Below are 18,459 nucleotides of genomic sequence, written 5' to 3'. Positions count from 1 at the left end.
ACTGCGACTTTGAAATATATAGAATCCAGCTGTGTTGCCGTTACACTTCCAGAGAAAGTGATACGTTGTTCCACCACTGCTCTCTCGATATCGCTTTTATGAGATCGGCCAAGTACGTGATAATAGTGACACCTTGCGTCCGCAGGAGCACCATCATATCCGCCATTACCTTGGTGAATATTCTCGGAGCCGTGGAGAGACCAAACGGCAACGTCTGAAATTGGTAATGACAATCCCGTACCGCAATTCTGAGGTACGCCTAATGAGGTGGAGAAATGGGGACATGAAGGTATGCATCCCCTATGTCCCGATTCACGATAAAGTCTCCCCCTTTTCAGGCTCGCAATGACCGCTCTTAGCGATTCCATCTTGAACTTGAACCTTTTCAGGTATATGTTCAGGGATTTTAATTCAATATGGGTCTGACCGAACCGTCTGGTTTCGGGATTACAACATGGTCGAATAATAACCCCCTCAAGTTGAAGGAGGGGCCCCATGACCACCACCTGTTAAAGATACAATTTGTGAATTGCAGTTAACACTGGCTCCCTCTCTTGGGGGGAAACCCGCAGGGCCGTCGGTGAGGGGGCATCTTCTCACAGTCCAGCTGGTATCCCTGAGACACAATATCTATTACCCAGGGATCTAATAGGAAGTGAACCCCCTTGTGGCAGAGCTTACGAAGGCGTGTCCCCACCGGGACTAGCTCCGCCTGTGGAGCCCCAGCGACAAGCGGTGGATTTTTGTAGAGGCCGGGGAGGACTTCTGTTCCCGGGAACTAGCTGTGTTGTGCAGCTTCTTTCCTCTGCCCCCGGCTCTGGCAAGAAAGGACGCACCTCGGACTTTCTTGTTTCTATATTCGAAAAGCTGCATTCAATAATGTTGTGCTTTCCTAGGCTGTGCAGGAATATAAGGCAAAATATCAGAATTACCAGCTATAGCTGTGGAGACCAGGCCCGAGAACCCTTCTCCACACAATCCTCAGCCTTTCATATGCCGCTTAAGACGGCATCATCTGTCCAATGCATAATCTACAGGACACGTCAAGCAGAAATTGACATAGCTTTGACTCTAGGACCCAGTATACTCATGTCTCTTTGGGCATGCTTTATAATCATATATCTATCACTTAAGACAGCATTTAATATATATTTATATGCATACTAGGGTCTCAATCTCTGCTTATAAGGTACCTGTCCACGCTGCCACAGCGCTATAAACCCATGTCGACACAATCGCCGGTCTGGGTAGCATACTATAACGTGCACGCTATCTGCAGGATCCCTGAGAAGCTAGTGCTACCGTCTGTGCAAACAGGACACCCTAGGGGAAGATTCTCAACACATCCTGGCCCTAGTGGGGAAAGGATACAGTCTGAGAATTCTCTTGTGGGAAGCTGCCGTCTCTTGTCTGGAGATTCCCGCTCTTTTTCCTCATGATAGGAGGGAGATTTACCTCAGCATTCTTCCCCTTAAACATGTGGACTCTCTTGCAAGGGACAGATGAGTCATCAGTGATATGCAAATCATCTTTTATTACAATAATCATATATTGAATACCTTTCAGCTATCTTGGCTGTAACTTTGCATTATCGTAGTCGACAGTGGAGTTAAACTCCGTGTCGATACTTTGTTATTTTGGATAGTGAGCATTGAGAGACTCTGAAGGACTCTGTGACATAGGGACAGACCAGGGTAGATTTCCTTTCTGTTCCCTAACCTTCTGTGCAATAAGTTTACCTCAGTACTTACACATATCCAAACAGGTGTCGACGGAGACACCCTCCCACACACATATCCGCTCCATCACCTCCTTAGAGGAGCCTTTTACCTCAGACATGTCGACACACGCGTACCGACACACCACACACACAGGGGATGCTCTATTTGAAGACAGTTCCCCCACAAGGCCCTTCGGAGAGACAGAGAGAGAGTATGCCAGCACACACCACAGCGCTATATAACCCAGGGATTTACACTACAATGTGTTTACCCTGTAGCTGCTGATTATCACCGTTTTGCGCCTAAATTTATGTGCCCCCCCTCTCTTTTTGCCCCTGGAGTACCGGGATACTGCAGGGGAGAGCCCAGGGAGCTTGCTTCCAGCGGAACTGTGAAGTAAAATGGCGCTGGTGTGCTGAGGAAGAAGGCCCCGCCCCCTCAGTGGCGGGCTTCTGTCCCGCTTTAATCTGTGTAAAAAATGGCGGGGGTATCCCTATATACAGTCTAGGACTGTATATATGGGTGTTTTTGCGCCCAAAGGTATCTTATTGCTGCCCAGGGCGCCCCCCCCAGCGCACTGCACCCTACAGTGACCGGAGTGTGTAAGTGTGCTGGGGAGCAATGGCGCACAGCTGCGGTGCTGTGCGCTACTTTAGTGAAGACCGGAGTCTTCGTGCCGCCGATTTCGAAGTCTTCTTGCTTATCCTGGACTTCAGTGCTTCTGGCTCTGTGAGGGGGACGGCGGCGCGGCTCCGGGAACGGACCGCCAGTGTTCGATCCCTCTGGAGCTAATGGTGTCCAGTAGCCTAGAAGCGCAACCCGGCTGCATGCAGGCAGGTTTGCTTCTCTCCCCTCAGTCCCTCGTAGCAGTGAGTCTGTTGCCAACAGAGCTCACTGAAAATAAAAAACCTAACAAATATCTTTCTTTTTCTAGCAGGTACAGGAGAGCCCACTAGGTGCCTCTGCTCTGTCCGGGCACAGATTCTAACTGAGGTCTGGAGGAGGGGCATAGAGGGAGGAGCCAGTGCACACCAGATATAGTACTAAATCTTTCTTAGAGTGCCCAGTCTCCTGCGGAGCCCGTCTATTCCCCATGGTCCTTACGGAGTCCCCAGCATCCACTTAGGACGTTAGAGAAATAAAGACTGGCTTGCAGGGGGGACATAGTAGGGGAGGAGCTAGCCACACTGTTTAAGTTTTAAAGTGCCAGCTCCCAGTTACTGCCTACTATATCCCCATTGTAACTGCTCTCCAGTGTACCCTAGTGGATGAAGGAGAAAAGTAAATGAATCATAAAATAAAGCTTGAGGCTGCTTAGAAGCAGAACCTCTGTCTGACAGTGCATTTGGCTCCAGTCAGCACAAGAGCAGGGAGCGGGTTATAGGGAGGGAGTATCGAAGCATCCTGGGAGATTATAAGCTTTAGATGTCTGATGCCCGGATTCACTCCACAGCCCTACACCCTGATGGCCCTGTGAATCAGCACTGACCCCGAAGAAAAAAATACTGGCGCTATATAAATAAATTTCAGTAATAATGCGCAGGTAAGAGGCTTCGTTACTGGACGGGGACACGTCTACAGTATATCATCATTGACAGCACCCATCGGAGTACAATGAAGAACTGCCAGCACAGACAGGGTTGTTAATGTATTACTACATCAATGTGCGCTGTCACTGACACTTTGTGCGCTACCACGTATCACGTTCCCATCACACTACAGCGGATATGCATAACAAGCGGATACACTGTTTGTTCTGGATCTTAGATCTTCCTGATGAAGCATCACATTCATACCTTGCCTCTCTCGCTCCAGCTTCATTACGTTCAGTGTCCAGGATTTAATACCTATTTCTTCTTTGATGAATTTCAATTGATAAATGATCTTATTCTGTTTCCTCATCCTCTTGGCCTGGATGGATTTGTTCTTCTTAATCATTCCATCTAATTCGCTGCCTCTGTCTGTTTTAAATTCTTGAAACGCTGACCTTTTGGGGGGAGGAGATCTGAGCAGGGAATAGCGCAGATTCACAGAGTTAGTGTAATGAAATCTGTATTGCTATGAATACTGTAATGCTCTGATTGGCTAGAAACTGGTACAGCCCTGTGAATATTCTAATGCTGATTGGCTAGTAGTTGGTACAGCACTGTGAACATTCTAATGCTGATTGGCTAGAAGTTGGTACAGCACTGTGAATATTCTAATGCTGATTGGCTAGAAGTTGGTACAGCACTGTGAATGCCGCAATGCTGATTGGCTAGAAGTTAGTACAGCACTGTAAATATTCTAATGCTGATTGGCTGTAAGTTAGTACAGTACTGTGAATATCTTAATGCTGATTGTCTAGTCTAGAGTTTGGTACAGCACTGAATACTGCAATGCTGATTGGCTAGAAGTTGGTACAGCACTGTGAATACTGCAATGCTGATTGGCTAGAAGTTGGTACAGCACTGTGAATATTGCAATGCTGATTAGCTAGAAGTTAGTACAGCACTGTGAATATTGTAATGCTGATTGGCTAGGTTAGTACAGCACTGTGAATAGTGTAATGCTGATTGGCTAGAAGTTGGTACAGCACTGTGAATAATGTAATGCTGATTGGCTAGAAGTTGGTACAGCACTGTGAATATTGCAAAGCTGATTGGCTAGAAGTTGGTACAGCACTGTGAATATTGTAATGCTGATTGGCTAGAAGTTGGTACAGCACTGTGAATATTGCAATGCTGACTGGCTAGAAGTTGGTACAGAACTGTGAATATTGTAATGCTGATTGGCTAGAGTTTGGTACAGCACTGAATATTGCAATGCTGATTGGTTAGAAGTTAGTACAACACTGTGAATAGTGTAATGCTGATTGGCTAGAAGTTGGTACAGCACTGTGAATAGTGTAATGCTGATTGGCTAGAAGTTGGTACAGCACTGTGAATAGTGTAATGCTGATTGGCTAGAAGTTGGTACAGCACTGTGAATAGTGTAATGCTGATTGGCTAGAAGTTGGTACAGCACTGTGAATAGTGTAATGCTGATTGGCTAGAAGTTGGTACAGCACTGTGAATATTGTAATGCTGATTGGCTAGAAGTTGGTACAGCACTGAAAATTGTAATTCTAATTGGCTAGAAATTGGTACAGCACTGTGAATATTGCAATGCTGATTGGCTAGAAGTTAGTACAGCACTGTGAATAATAGGATTTTAATACCTACCGGTAAATCCTTTTCTCTTAGTCCGTAGAGGATGCTGGGGTCACATCAAGAACCATGGAGTATAGACGGGATCCACAGGAGACATGGGTACTTTAAGACTTTCAAAGGGGTGTGAACTGGCTCCTTCCTCTATGCCCCTCCTCCAGACTCCAGTTATAGGAACTGTGCCTAGGGAGACGGATATTTAGAGGAAAAGGATTTATTGTTAAACTAAGGTGAGATACATACCAGCTCACATCTCAAGCAAGCCGTACAATATGGCATTTAACACAACGCAAGTCAACGGCATGAACAGGCTGACTATAAACGTAACACAACATGTGTGTAACCACAAGTAATAACTGCAGATACAGTACGCACTGGGACGGGCGCCTAGCATCCTCTATGGGCTAAGAGAAAAGAATTTACCGGTAGGTATTAAAATCCTATTTTCTCATACGTCCTAGAGGATGCTGGGGTCACAGCAAGAACCATGGGGTTATACCAAATCTCTAGAACGGGCGGGAGAGTGCGGATGACTCTGCAGCACCGATTGACCAAACATGAGGTCCTCATTAGCCAGGATATCAAACTTGTAGAACTTCGCAAAGGTGTTTGAACCCGACCAAGTAGCTGCTCGGCAAAGTTGTAATGCTGAGACCCACCGGGCAGCTGCCCAGGACGAGCACACCTTTCTGGTAGAATGGGCCTTCACCGATTTCGGTAACGGCAATCCAGCCGTAGAATGAGCCTGCTGAATCGTATGACAGATCCAGTCTGCTTGGAAGCAGGAGCCCCAAGTTTATTGTGAGCATACAAGGACATACAGAGACTGTTTTACTAAACTGAGCCGTTCTGGAGACATACATTTCAAAGCTCTTACTACATCGAGAAACTTTGATTCCAGCAAGGCGTCAGTAGCCACTGGCACCACAATAGGTTGGTTCAAGTGGAACAACGAAACCACTTTCAACAGAAACTGCTGACGAGTCCTCAACTCTGCTCTATCTTCATGGAAGATCAAATAAGGGCTCTTGTGAGACAAGGCCGCCAATTCAGACACCCGCCTTGCGGATGCCAAGGCCAACAGCATGACCACTTTCCATGTAAGGAATTTCAACTCTACCTTCTGTAAAGGTTCAAACGAATGAGATTGAAGGAATTGCAACACCACGTTAAGATCCCATGGTGCCACAGGGGGCACAAAGGGAGGTTGGATGTGCAACACGCCTTTCACGAAGGTCTGAACTTCTGGAAGGGAGGCCAATTGTTTTTGGAAGAATACCGATAAAGCTGAAATTTGAACTTTAATTGAGCCCAACTTTAGGCCCGCATCCACACCGGCTTGTAGAAAATGGAGAAAACGTCCTAACTGAAATTCTTCCATAGGAGCCTTCTTGGATTCGTTACTCCTTTCCTGGCCTGAATAAGAGTGGGGATAACTTCCTTGGGAATACCATTTTGGGCTAGGATCCGGCATTCAACCTCCAAACCGTCAAACGAAGTCGAGGTAAGTCTTGGAACACGCACGGCCCCTGCTGTAACAGGTCATCCCTCAGAGGAAGAGGCCAGGGATCTCCTATGAGTAATTCCTGAAGATCTGGATACCAAGCACTTCTTGGCCAGTCTGGACAATGAGGAGCGCTTGAACCTTTGTTCTTCTTATGATCTTTATCACTTTTGGAATGAGTGGAAGCGGAGGAAACACGTACACCGACTGAAACACCCACGGTGTCACTAGGGCATCCACTGCTATTGCTTGAGGGTCTCTCGACCTGGAACAATATCTCTGAAGTTTCTTGTTGAGGCGAGATGCCATCATGTCTATTTGAGGAATTCCCCAAAGACTTGTCACTTCTGCAAAGACCTCTTGATGAAGACCCCACTCTCCTGGGTGGAGATCGTGTCTGCTGAGGAAGTCTGCTTCCCAGTTGTCCACTCCTGGAATGAAGATCGCTGACAGAGCGCTTGTATGCCTTTCCGCCCAACGGAGCACCTTTGTGGCCTTTGCCATTGGTGGTTTATGTACGCTACTGCTGTTATGTTGTCTGACTGAATCAAGACGGGCCGATTGCGAAGATGTTCCGCTTGCAGAAGGCTGTTGTGAATGGCCCTTAACTCCAGGACGTTTATGTGTAGACACATTTCCTGGCTTAACCATCTTCCCTGGAAGCTTTCCCTCTGCGTGACTGCTCCCCAGACTCGGAGACTCGCATCCGTGGTCACTAAGATCCAGTCCTGGATCCCGAACCTGCGTCCGTCTAGGAGGTGAGAGCTGTGCAGCCACCACAGGAGTGAGATTCTGGTCTTGGAAGACAGGGTTATCCTTCGGTGCGTGTGCAGATGGGAACCGGACCACGTGTCCAACAGGTCCCACTGAAACACTCTGGCATGGAATCTGCCAAACTGAATGGCCTCGTAGGCTGCCACCATCTTTCCCAGCAACCGAGTGCATTGATGGATCGATACTCTTGCTGGTTTCAGCATTTGTTTGACTAGGTTCTGAATTTCCAGAGCCTTTTCCACTGGAAGAAAGACCCTCTGTAATTCTGTGTCCAGAATGATTCCCAAAAAAGACAGCAGTCTCGTCGGAACCAACTGTGATTTTGGCAAGGTTAGGAGCCAACCATGCTGCTGCAGAATTGTCAGGGAGAGCGTAATGTTCTGCATCAATTGGTCCCTGGATCTCGCCTTTATCAGGAGATCATCCAAGTACGGGATAATCGTGACTCCTCGCTTGCATAGGAGAACCATCATGTTGGCCATTACTTTGGTGAAAAACCTCAGAGCTGTGGACAGACCAAACGGCAACGTCTGAAATTGGTAATGACAATCCCGAACTGCAAACCTCAGGTAAGCCTGATGTGGGGAATAAATGTGAACATGCAAGTAGGCATTCTTTATGTCTACTGACACCATAAACCCCCCCCCCCCCCCCCCTCCAGACTGGGGATCACTGCTCGGAGAGATTCCATCTTGAATTTGAATTTTTTTAGGTAGAAATTGAGGGATTTGAGGTTCAGGATTGGTCTGACTGAGCCGTCTGGCTTTGGGACCACGAACAGGCTCGAATAAAAGCCTTCTCTCCCGGTTGTGACGGGGGAACCTTGACAATGACTTGATTGTGACACAATTTTTGTATTGCGGCGCATACCACCTCCCTGTCTGGAAGAGAAGCTGGTAAGACTGTTTTGAAAAATCGGTGAGGGGGGACGTCTTGAAACTCCAGTTTGTACCCTAGGGACACTATTTCTAAAACCCATGGGTCCAGGGCCGAACGAGCCCAGAACTGACTGAAGAGCCTGAGATGTGTCCCCACCGGTGCGGACTCCCGCAGAGGAGCCCCAGCGTCATGCGGTGAACATGGCAGAAGCCGGGGAGGACTTCTGCTCCTGGGAACCGGCCATGGCCGGTGATCGTTTACCTTTTCCCTTTCCTCTAGTAGCAAGGAAGGAAGACCCTCGGCCCCTTCTGTATTTATTGGGCTGAAAGGACTGCATCTGATAGTGGTGTGCTTTCTTTTGTGGTGCAGGCGCATAAGGTAAAAACGATGACTTACCCGCGGTAGCCGTAGATACCAAATCAGTGAGGCTGTCACCAAACAACACATCACCTTTATACGGTAGAGCAGGCCTGGCCAACCTGTGGCTCTCCAGCTGTTGTAAAACTACAAGTCCCATCATGCTTTGTCACAGTTTTGCTGTTAGTGAATGATAAAACTGTGGTAGGGCATGCTGGTATGTGTAGTTTTACAACATCTGGAGAGCCACAGGTTGGCCAGGCCTGCGGTAGAGACTCCATAGTTTTCAGAGTCAGCATCAGCATTCCATTGATGAATCCACAATGCTCTCCTAGCGGACACTGCCATGGCACTGGCCCGTGATCCCAAGATCTCTCGCAGCTTCCTTTAGGTAGACTGCAGCGTCCCTGATATGACCTAGTGTCAAAAGAATGCTATCCCTATCCAGGGTATCCATTTCAGATGACAAGTTATCTGCCCATTTTTCGATAGCACTACTCACCCACGCAGATGCAATGGCTGGTCTGAGTAGCGTACCCGTGGTGACATAAATGGATTTCAATGTATTTTCCTGTCTACGATCCGCAGGGTCCTTTAGGGCTGCCGTGCCAGGGGACGGGAGAGCCACCTTTTTGGATAGCCGTGACAGAGCTTTGTCCACAATGGGGGGATGACTCCCATTTTTCCCTATCCCCAGAGGGAAACGGATACGCCACTACAATCCTTTTGGGAATCTGAAACTTTTTGTCAGGATTTTCCAAACCTTTTCACAAAGCGTGTTCAGTTCATGAGAGGGAGGAAATGTTACCTCAGGTTTCTTCCCTTTATACATACAGACCCTGGTATCAGAAACAGTAGGGTCCTCAGTGATATGTAATACATCTTTTATAGTCACAATCATGTACTGAATACTCTTTGCCAGTTTTGGATCTAATCTGGCATCACTATAGTCGACACTTGAGTCAGTGTCCGTGTCGGTATCCGTGTCTGCCAGCTGGGCAAATTAACGTTTTTGTGACCCCGAGGGGGTCTGGACTTAAAACAACACATCCTCTACGGATTTCTTCCAAGCCTGGTTCTGAGACTCAGATTTATCCAATCTTTTATTTATCAGAGCCACATTTGCATTCAAAGCACTCAAAACATTCACCCAATCAGGTGTCGGCGGTGCCGACAGGGTCACTCCCACAGCCGTTTGTGTCCCTAATATAGTCTCCTCCTAGGAAGAGCACTCCGCCTCAGACATGCCGACACACGTGCACCCACCACACGCAGATACACTGGGCCTATAGGGGACAGACCCACAGTAAAGCCTGTCAGAGAGACACAGAGGGAGATATTGCCAGCTCACACCCCAGCGCCCAAACCCAGTCTGAAAACACTACAGAAAATGTCCCAGACCTGCAGCGCTTTTATAAGTTACATATAATGCACCATAATCACTGTGCCACCCACCCCCCTTTTGCACCCTGATACTTGTACAGCAGTAGGAGGAAGGACCAGCGTCTCTGCAGCCTTGTGTCGAGTAAATGGCGCCTGGCTGTGTGCTGTGAGAGCGAAGCCCCGCCCCCGTAATGGCGCGCTTCAGACCCGCTCTTTCTTAAAAAAAATAAGAATTTACTCACCGGTAATTCTATTTCTTGTAGTCCGTAGTGGATGCTGGGGACTCCGTAAGGACCATGGGGAATAGACGGGCTCCGCAGGAGACTGGGCACTCTAATGAAAGATTAGGTACTATCTGGTGTGCACTGGCTCCTCCCTCTATGCCCCTCCTCCAGACCTCAGTTAGGGAAACTGTGCCCGGAAGAGCTGACATTACAAGGAAAGGATTTTGGAATCCAGGGTAAGACTCATACCAGCCACACCAATCACACCGTACAACTTGTGATAACTATACCCAGTTAACAGTATGAACATCACTCAACAGATGGCTCATAACAATAACCCTTTATTAAGCAATAACTATATACACGTATTGCAGAAAATCCGCACTTGGGACGGGCGCCCAGCATCCACTACGGACTACGAGAAATAGAATTACCGGTGAGTAAAATCTTATTTTCTCTAACGTCCTAGTGGATGCTGGGGACTCCGTAAGGACCATGGGGATACCACCAAAGCTCCAAAACGGGTGGGAGAGTGCGGATGACTCTGCAGCACCGAATGGGCAAACACAATGTCCTCCTCAGCCAGGGTATCAAACTTGTAGAACTTAGCAAAGGTGTTTGAACCCGACCAAGTAGCAGCTCGGCAAAGCTGTAAAGCCGAGACCCCTCGGGCAGCCGCCCAAGAAGAGCCCACCTTCCTTGTGGAATGGGCTTTCACTGATTTTGGATGCGGCAATCCAGCCGCAGAATGAGCCTGCTGAATCGTGCTACAGATCCAGCGAGCAATAGTTTGCTTTGAAGCAGGAGCACCCAGCTTATTGGGTGTATACATGATAAACAGTGAGTCAGTCTTCCTGACTCCAGCGGTACTGGATATATAAATCTTCAAAGCCCGGACTATGTCCAGCAACTTGGAGTCCTCCAAGTCCTGAGTAGCCGCAGGCACCACAATAGGTTGGTTCAAATGAAATGATGATACCACCTTTGGCAGAAATTGGGGGCGAGTCCGCAATTCTGCCCTGTCCATATGGAAAACCAGATAGGGGCTTTTACACGACAAAGCCGGCAATTCTGACACCCGCCTAGCCGAAGCTAAGGCCAACAGCATGATCACTTTCCACGTGAAATACTTTAACTCCACAGCCTTAAGTGGTTCAAACCAGTGGGATTTCTGGAAATCCAACACCACATTAAGATCCCAAGGCGCCACTGGTGGCACAAAAGGGGGCTGAATATGCAGCACTCCCTTAACAAACGTCTGAACCTCAGGCAGTGAAGCCAGTTATCTTTGAAACAAAATGAATAGGGCCGAAATCTGGACCTTTATGGACCCCAATTTTAAGCCCATAGTCACCCCTGACTGTAGGAAGTGCAGGAATCGACCCAGCTGGAATTCCTCTGTAGGGGCCTTCCTGGCCTCACACCAAGCAACATATTTTCACCATATACGGTGATAATGCATTGCTGTCACGTCCTTCCTAGCCCTTATCAGCGTAGGAATAACTTCATCCGGAATGCCCTTTTCTGTTAGCATCCGGCGTTCAACCGCCATGCCGTCAAACGCAGCCGCGGCAAGTCTTGGAACAGACAGGGCCCCTGTTGTAACAGGTCCTGTCTGAGAGGCAGAGGCCATGGGTCCTCTGTAATCATCTCTTGCAGTTCTGGGTACCAAGTCCTTCTTGGCCAATCTGGAACAATGAGTATTTTTCTCACTCCTCTGTTTCTTACTATTCTCAGCACCTTGGGTATGAGAGGAAGAGGAGGAAACCCATAAACCGACTGGAACACCCAAGGTGTTACTAGTGCGTCCGCAGCTATCGCCTGAGGGTCCCTTGACCTGGCGCAATATCTTTTTAGCTTTTTGTTGAGGCGGGACGCCATCATGTCCACCTGTGGCAGTTCCCATCGATTTGCAATCTGATCGAAGACTTTTTGATGAAGCCCCCACTCTCCCGGGTGGAGGTCGATCCTGGTGGCTTCCGCCATTGCCACCCTGCTTCTTCCGCGGAGGCTTGCCTCCGTGGTCACCAGGACCCAGTCCTGTATTTCGAACCTGCGGCCCTCGAGAAGGTGAGCACTTTGCAGTCACCATAGAAGAGACACCCTGCGATCCGGACCACTTGTCCAGCAAATCCCACTGAAAGATCCTCACATGGAACCTGCCGAAGGGAATGGCTTCGTATGACGCCACCATTTTTCCCAGGACTCGCGTGCAGTGATGCACAGACACCTGTTTTGGTTTTAGGAGATCTCTTACCAGAGTCCCGGGGCTCCTGAGACTTCTCCTCCGGGAGAAATACCTTCTTCTGGTCTGTGTCCAGAATCATGCCCAGGAAAGGCAGACACGTCGTAGGAATCAGCTGCGACTTTGGAATATTCAGAATCCAGCCGTGCTGTCGCAACACTTCCTGAAAGTGTGCTACGCTGATCAACAACTGCTCCCTGGACCTCGCCTTTATGAGGAGATCGTCCAAGTACGGGATAACTGTAACTCCTTGCTTCCGAAGGATCACCATCATTTCCGCCATTACCTTGGTAAATATTCTCTGTACCGTGGAGAGACCAAACGGCAACGTCTGGAATTGGTAATGACAGTCCTGTACCACAAACCTGAGGTACTCCTGATGAGGCGGATAAATGGGGACATGCAAGTAAGCATCCTTGATGTCCAGAGATACCATAAAATCCCCCTCTTCCAGGCTTGCAATGACCGCTCTGAGCGATTCCATTTTGAACCTGAATTTCTTCAGATAAATGTTCAGGGATTTTAAATTCAAAATGGGTCTTACCGGACCGTCCGGTCTCGGTACCACAACCAAAGTGGAATAGTAACCCTTTCCCTGTTGAAGGAGGGGAACCTTTACTATCACCTGCTGGAGGTATAGCTTGTGAATTGCCGCCCGCACTACCTCCCTTTCCATGGGGGAAGCTGGCCAGGCCGATTTTAGGTAACGGTGAGGGGGGGTCACTTCGAATTCCAGCTTGTATCCCTGAGATACAATTTGTATAGCCCAAGGATCCACCTGTGAGCGAACCCACTGATGGCTGAAATTTCTGAGACGCGCCCCCACCGCTCCTGGCTCCGCCTGTGGAGCCCCCGCGTCATGCGGTGGACTTAGTGGAAGCCGGGGAGGACTTTTGTTCCTGGGAACTGGCTGCATGATGCAGCTTCTTTCCTCTACCCCTGCCTCTGGCAAGAAAGGATGCACCTCTGACTTTCTTGTTCTTTTGAGAACGAAAGGACTGCATTTGATAATACGGTGCTTTCTTTGGCTGTGAGGAAACATAAGGCAAGAAATTTGACTTCCCAGCCGTAGCTGTGGATACGAGGTCCGAGAGACCGTCCCCAAACAATTCCTCACCCTTATAAGGTAAAACCTCCATGTGTTTTTTAGAATCAGCATCCCCTGTCCATTGCCGAGTCCATAAGACCCTTCTGGCAGAAATGGACATTGCATTTATTCTAGAGCCCAGCAGGCAAATGTCCCTCTGGGCATCCCGCATATATAGGACGGCGTCTTTTATATGGCCTAGGGTTAGCAACACAGTGTCACTGTCCAGGGTATCTAACTCCTCCGACAGAGTATCTGTCCATGCTGCTACAGCGCTACACATCCAGGCCGAAGCAATAGCTGGTCTCAGTAGAGAACCAGAGTGTGTATAAACAGATTTCAGGATAGCTTCCTGCTTCCTATCAGCAGGGTCCTTTAGGGCGGCCGTCTCCTGTGACGGGAGGGCCACCTCTTTAGATAAGCATGTCAACGCCTTGTCTACCCTAGGGGAGGATTCCCAGTGTAACCTGTCCGCCGGTGGGAAAGGATACGCCATAAGTAGCTTTTTGGAAATCACCACTTATCAGGGGAACCCCACGCTTCTTCACATAATTCATTTCATTCATGTGAAGGGGGAAAAGTCACTTCTTGTCTTTTCTCCCCAAACATATAAACCCTCTTGTCAGGGACAGGGTTTTCCTCTGATATGTGCAATACCTCCTTCATTGCAATAATCATGTAGCGGATGGCCTTGGTAATTTTAGGCTGTAAATTTGCCTCATCACCATCGACACTGGGGTCGGACTCCATGTCGGCATCTGTGTCAACCATCTGAGATAGTGGGCGTTTATGAGACCCTAACGGCCTCTGAGTCGCAGGGTCAGGCACGGGTTGAGCCCCCGGCTGTCCCAAGGCTGCAGCTCTATCAAACCTTCTATGTAATGAGCTCACATTATCATTTAAGACCTTCCACATATCCATCCAATCAGGTGTCGGCACCGACGGCGGCGACACCACATTTATCTGCACTTGCTCCGCCTCCACGTAACCCTCATCAAACATGCCGACACAGACGTACCGACACACTGCACACACAAAGGGAATGCTCTGACTGAGGACAGGACCCCACAAAGTCCTTTGGGGAGACAGAGAGAGAGTATGCCAGCACACACCACAGCGCTATATAACCCAGGGATTTACACTATAATAAGTGATTACCCAATAGCTGCTGATTTTATGTCTTTTGCGCCTAAATTTTTGTGCCCCCCCTCTCTTTTTTACCCTTCTTGTACCTGAATACTGCAGGGGAGAGCCTGGGGAGCTGCTTCCAGCGGAGCTCTGAAGAGAAAATGGCACTGGTTAGTGCTGAACAAGAAGGCCCCGCCCCCTCAGCGGCGGGCTTCTGTCCCGCGTTCTATGTGTAAAAATGGCGGGGGCTCGGACATATATACAGTCCCTGACTGTATGTATGTCTATTCTTTTGCCAAAAAAGGTATTAAATTGCTGCCCAGGCCCCCCCCCCCCCCCGCGCCTTGCACCCTACAGTGACCGAAGTGTGTGGGTGTAATGTGGGAGCAATGGTGCACAGCTGCAGTGCTGTGCGCTACCTTAAGTGATGACAGGAGTCTTCTGCCACCGATTTCGATGTCTTCTTGCTTCTGCTGCTGCTGTCTTCTGGCTCTGCGAGGGGGGCGGCGGCACGGCTCCGGGAACAGACGATCAAGGTCAGGTACCTGTGTTCGATCCCTCTGGAGCTAATGGTGTCCAGTAGCCTAAGAAGCTCAACCTAGCTTCAGTTAGTAGGTTTGCTTCTCTCCCCTCAGTCCCACGTAGCACAGAGTCTGTTGCCAGCAGAAGCTCTCTGAACATAAAAAACCTAACAAAATATTTTCTTTACTAGTAAGCTCAGGAGAGCCCACTAGGAGCACCCAGCTCTGGCCGGGCACAGATTCTAACTGAGGTCTGGAGGAGGGGCATAGAGGAAGGAGCCAGTGCACACCAGATAGTACCTAATCTTTCTTTAGAGTGCCCAGTCTCCTGCGGAGCCCGTCTATTCCCCATGGTCCCCAGCATCCACTAGGACGTTAGAGAAATAGGATTTTGGTACTTACCAGGTAAATCCTTTTCTTTGAATCCATAGGGGGCACTGGAGTACTCTTGGGATATGGAAGGCTTTAGCAGAACAAGGCACTGAATATTTAAATTTAGTAACTCTACTCCCCTCCATATTCCCAGAGTACCTCAGTGTTTTTTACTGAGCCGAACAGGCGCGATAGAGAGGATGACAATGGAGAATTACATATAACATAACAGACAACAATAAAGTTGACACATAACGTTACTGACAACTAAACAGTTGACACCATAACCGATAGAACTTGAAAATTTGAACCAGTCGGTGAGAATGTGTTACCATAAGATCCACTAAACTTACCACAAACCGGTTAAAACTGTTCTGGGTGGGCGTCCATTGCCCCCTATGGATTCAAAGAAAAGGATTTACCTGGTAAGTACCAAAATCCTATTTTCTTTTTCATCCACTAGGGGTCACTGGAGTACTCTTGGGACGTACCAAAGCTTCCCCCGTGGGCGGGAGAGCTGTTTGGCACCTGTAACACTAGGCGGCCAAAGCTAGATGCTGATGCCACAAACGTATCAAACTTGTAAAAGCGCACAAACGTGTGCACTGATGACCATGTAGCCGCCCGGCAAAGCTGCGTCGTAGAAGACCCAGGACCAGCTGCCCATGAAGTTCCTACAGAACGTGTGGAATTTAGCTGTTACTGATGTAGGCAGCTGTAACCTAACATGAAGGTAAGCCTGACGTATGGTCAGTTTAATCCATCTGGATATGGTCTGCTTAGAAGCTGGCCAACCCATCTTGGCCGCATCATAGAGAATAAACAACGTATCCGTCTTACAAACTGTAGACGTTCGGGATACATAAACGCGTAGTGCGCGTACCACATCCAAAGTTCCAGAATCTTCTATTAACACAGGAACTACTATTGGTTGATTGATGTGAAAAGATGACACTACCTTTGGCAAGAAAGCGGAATTCGTCCGAAGTTCCGCTCTGTCATCATGAAACACCAAATACGGTGGCTTGCATGACAAGGCACCCCAATCTGAAACACGCCTTGCCGAAGCTAAGGCTAAGAGAAAAATTGTTTTCCAAGTGAGAAACTTAATATCCACTTGTTGTAAGGGTTCAAAATATGAAGACTGTAAATAATCTAAAACCAGATTCAAGTCCCATGGCGCTGTAGGTGGAATTAATGGAGGCTGTACTCTGAGGACACCTTGCAGAAAGGTGCGTACAGATGGCAATAGAGCCAATCTTCTTTGAAAGTAAATTGACAAAGCAGATACCTGCACCTTTAGTGTAGATAAACGCAGTACTCCATCTAACCCCGTCTGTAGAAATAGCAAAAGACAGGATAACTTGAAAGATGACGTTGGAAACTTCCGAGCCTCACACCAACCTATATAGGCACGCCAAATTCTGTAATAATGAGCTGCCGTAACTGGCTTTCTAGCACGTAACATGGTTGGTATAACCGATTCTGGAATGCCCTCTCTTCTTAAGAGGGCGTTCTCAACAGCCACCCCGTCAAACGCAGCCGCGCTAAATCGGGGTAAAGGAACGGACCCTGTTGTAGTCAAGGATAGTCTGCGAGAAGTCCGCGGAGATCCGAGAACCAAGCTCTCCGAGGCCAATGAGGCGCCACTAGTATGACTGTGGCGGACTCTCTTTTGATCCGTTTTAGCAACAGAGGGAGCAGCGGAAACGGTGGAAACAGATACACGAGGCTGTAAGGCCACGCGATTGAGAGAGCATCCACCGCCACTGCCTTTGGATCTCGCGTTCTGGACACATACTGGGGCGTTTGGTGATTGTGGCGAGATGCCATCAGGTCCACACCTCTGGACCAACATGTGAAACACCTCTGGATTTAATGACCATTCTCCTGGATAAAAATCCAGACGGCTTAGATACTCCGCCTCCCATTTGTCCACTCCCGGAATGAACACTGCCGACAATATCACTTGGTGATGCTCGGCCCAATTGAGGATTCAAGCTACTTCCCGCATGGCCATGCGGCTTCTCGTTCCTCCTTGTTTGTTGATATAGGCGACCACCGTTGCGTTGTCTGTCTGCACTTGGACAGTCTGAGACCGAAGCATGTGCACTGTTTGTCGTAGCGCATTGTAAATTGCCCGGAGTTCTAGGACATTTATAGACAGCAATCTTTCGTGATCCGCCCAGAGACCCTGGAGCTGACAATTTTGAACTACAGCTCCCCAACCTCTGAGACTCGCGTCCGTCGTTAGAATTATCCAATTCCAGGCGCCAACCGCTTCCCTGCGGTTAGATTGTGTACTTTTGATTGTCCTGGTCAAGAAGAAAGATGGAGCCCTGCGCTTCTGCGTGGATTACCGGAAACTGAACAGCTGCACGGTTAGGGATGCCTACCCCCTTCCCCGCATCGAGGAGTCCTTGGCGGCACTAGGGAAGTCCCGGTACTTCTCGACATTGGATTTGGCCAGCAGTTACTGGCAGGTCCCTGTGGCAGAACGGGACCAAGCCAAGACGGCCTTCATCACCCCCATGGGACTGTTTGACTTCTGCAGGATGCCGTTCGGACTCTCCAACGCACCTGCCACCTTTCAACGCCTCATGGAGCGCTGCCTCGGGGACCTGAACTTTGAGGCCATCTTGATATATTTGGACGACATCATTGTGTTTGCCCCTACCCTTGACGAACACCTGCGGAGGTTGGACCTAGTCTTGCAGCGCCTGGAAAACTTCGGCCTCAAGCTGAAGCCCCGGAAGTGCCACCTCTTGAAGCCCAGCCTGGAATACTTGGGCCACGTGGTATCCGCAGAGGGAGTGCAACCAACACCTAGCAAACTGGCCGCAATACAAGGATGGAAGACCCCCACCACAGTGACCGAAGTACGGGCTTTCTTGGGCCTAGTAGATTACTACCGGTGATTCATCAAAGGTTTTGCCAAGATTGCTGGTCCCCTGCATGAACTATTGAGGGGCCTGGCAACGGACTCCCGGCAAAGGAAGACTCTTTCCTTCGGCTCAAGGAGACCCTCACCCAAGCCCCAGTATTGGCCTATGCGGATTTTGACAAGCCGTTCATA

General features: G+C 48.8%; 1 pseudogene; it reads right to left on the bottom strand.

The window, feature by feature from the left end:
• LOC134928606 (kinesin-like protein KIF9) overlaps positions 1-18,459 on the bottom strand; it is a 372,888-nt pseudogene that overhangs the window by 23,969 nt on the left and 330,460 nt on the right.

This window comes from Pseudophryne corroboree, chromosome 5, assembly GCF_028390025.1.
Source record: "Pseudophryne corroboree isolate aPseCor3 chromosome 5, aPseCor3.hap2, whole genome shotgun sequence".
In the NCBI taxonomy this organism is placed as follows: Eukaryota; Metazoa; Chordata; class Amphibia; order Anura; family Myobatrachidae; genus Pseudophryne; species Pseudophryne corroboree.
Note: the sequence above shows the minus strand (reverse complement) of the source record. Positions and strands in the feature narration are given on the sequence as shown.